This window comes from Natator depressus, chromosome 28 (assembly GCF_965152275.1).
Source record: "Natator depressus isolate rNatDep1 chromosome 28, rNatDep2.hap1, whole genome shotgun sequence".
In the NCBI taxonomy this organism is placed as follows: Eukaryota; Metazoa; Chordata; order Testudines; family Cheloniidae; genus Natator; species Natator depressus.
In genome coordinates this window covers 7,984,093-7,986,592 of record NC_134261.1, presented here as the reverse complement: position 1 = coordinate 7,986,592, position 2,500 = coordinate 7,984,093, and the positions used below count along the sequence as shown (strand labels likewise).

Here is a 2,500-nt window from a genome sequence, read left to right as displayed (position 1 = left end):
CCCGGACGGACGGGGGTATGCCGGCCCCTGCCCGCGGGGGCAGGCTCCGGGTTGACCTGGTGGCCGGTTTGCTTTCGGGCCACCAGGTCAACCCGCTGCCTGTATGGGGTTGACCTGGTGGCCGCTTTCCTTCCCGGCCACCAGGTCAACCCGCTGAATGTATGGGGTTGACCTGCTGGCCGCTTTCCTTCCCGGCCACCAGGTCAACCCGCTGAATGTATGGGGTTGACCTGCTGGCCGCTTTCCTTCCCGGCCACCAGGTCAACCCGCTGAATGTATGGGGTTGACCTGCTGGCCGCTTTCCTTCCCGGCCACCAGGTCAACCCGCTGAATGTATGGGGTTGACCTGCTGGCCGCTTTTCTTCCCGGCCACCAGGTCAACCCGCTGAATGTATGGGGTTGACCTGCTGGCCGCTTTCCTTCCCGGCCACCAGGTCAACCCGCTGAATGTATGGGGTTGACCTGCTGGCCGCTTTCCTTCCCGGCCACCAGGTCAACCCGCTGAATGTATGGGGTTGACCTGCTGGCCGCTTTCCTTCCCGGCCACCAGGTCAACCCGCTGAATGTATGGGGTTGACCTGCTGGCCGCTTTCCTTCCCGGCCACCAGGTCAACCCGCTGAATGTATGGGGTTGACCTGCTGGCCGCTTTCCTTCCCGGCCACCAGGTCAACCCGCTGAATGTATGGGGTTGACCTGCTGGCCGCTTTCCTTCCCGGCCACCAGGTCAACCCGCTGAATGTATGGGGTTGACCTGCTGGCCGCTTTCCTTCCCGGCCACCAGGTCAACCCGCTGAAAGTATGGGGTTGACCTGGTGGCCGCTTTCCTTCCCGGCCACCAGGTCAACCCGCTGAAAGTATGGGGTTGACCTGGTGGCCGCTTTCCTTCCCGGCCACCAGGTCAACCCGCTGCCGGCATGGGGTTGACCTGCTGGCCGCAGAGGGGCAGGCTCCGGGTTGACCTGGTGGCCGGACGGGGATTAAGCCCCGGCTCGGAGCAGGGCAAGCCCGGGCGGAGGGGGGTCCGCTTGGCCCCTGCCCGCGGGGGCAGGCTCCGGGTTGACCTGGTGGCCGGTTTGCTTTCGGGCCACCAGGTCAACCCGCTGAATGTATGGGGTTGACCTGCTGGCCGCTTTCCTTCCCGGCCACCAGGTCAACCCGCTGAATGTATGGGGTTGACCTGCTGGCCGCTTTCCTTCCCGGCCACCAGGTCAACCCGCTGAATGTATGGGGTTGACCTGCTGGCCGCTTTCCTTCCCGGCCACCAGGTCAACCCGCTGAATGTATGGGGTTGACCTGCTGGCCGCTTTCCTTCCCGGCCACCAGGTCAACCCGCTGAATGTATGGGGTTGACCTGCTGGCCGCTTTCCTTCCCGGCCACCAGGTCAACCCGCTGAAAGTATGGGGTTGACCTGCTGGCCGCTTTCCTTCCCGTCCACCAGGTCAACCCGCTGAATGTATGGGGTTGACCTGCTGGCCGCTCTGCTTCCCGGCCACCAGGTCAACCCCCTGCCGGTATGGGGTTGACCTGCTGGCCGCAGAGGGGCAGGCTCCGGGTTGACCTGGTGGCCGGCAGGGACTTCAGCCCCAGGGCCCCTGGCAGGGCGACCCTGCCCTTGTTCCCCAGAAAAGGAGAGAGCTGGCTCGCAGCGGGAAAAGCTGCCTACGGCACCTGGGATTCCCAGGCGGTCACCCATCCAAGTACTAGCCAGGCCCGGGACGGTTTACCTTCCGAGATCGGACGGGATCGGGGGCCTTCCGTCCGGTATGGCCGTAGGCACTCGGCTCCGGTCCGCCTCGTCCCCTTTCCCTTACTGACTCCCCTGCCTCGGGTGGGCCCGATCCTTTTTTCCGTTTTTTTTTTTCGCTCCGGAGGCTTCATGAGCCCCCCCCCAACACCCCTTTGGGGGTCGGTGAAAATTTTTTTTTCAGACTTCCAGGGGCCCGATCCTGGCCGCGGGCACCCGGCTCCGGGCACCCGGCTCCGGGCCGCCTCGTCCCCTTTCCCTTACTGACTCCGCTGCCTCGGGTGGGCCCGATCCTTTTTTCCGTTTTTTTTTTTCCGCTCCGGAGGCTTCGTGAGCCCCCCCCAACACCACTTTGGGGGTCGGTGAAAAAATTTTTTTCAGACTTCCAGGGGCCCGATCCTGGCCGCGGGCACCCGGCTCCGGGCACCCGGCTCCGGGCCGCCTCGTCCCCTTTCCCTTACTGACTCCCCTGCCTCGGGTGGGCCCGATCCTTTTTTCCGTTTTTTTTTTTTTTCGCTCCGGAGGCTTTATGAGCCCCCCCCAATACCACTTTGGGGGTCGGTGAAAAAAATTTTTCAGACTTCCAGGGGCCCGATCCTGGCCGCCGGCACCCGGCTCCGGGCACCCGGCTCCGGGCCGCCTCGTCCCCTTTCCCTTACTGACTCCCCTGCCTCGGGTGGGCCCGATCCTTTTTTCCGTTTTTTTTTTTTTTCGCTCCGGAGGCTTTATGAGGCCCCCCCTAACCGTTTTTGGG

At 63.8% G+C, this 2,500-nt stretch overlaps 1 non-coding gene across 1 annotated transcript; it reads right to left on the bottom strand.

Moving 5' to 3' along the window:
* Window positions 1-1,658: 1,658 nt before the first annotated feature.
* Window positions 1,659-1,777, bottom strand: LOC141979735 (5S ribosomal RNA). Its single transcript, XR_012637129.1, has one exon. It is a non-coding gene; the product is annotated as a 5S ribosomal RNA (ribosomal RNA).
* Window positions 1,778-2,500: the final 723 nt, after the last annotated feature.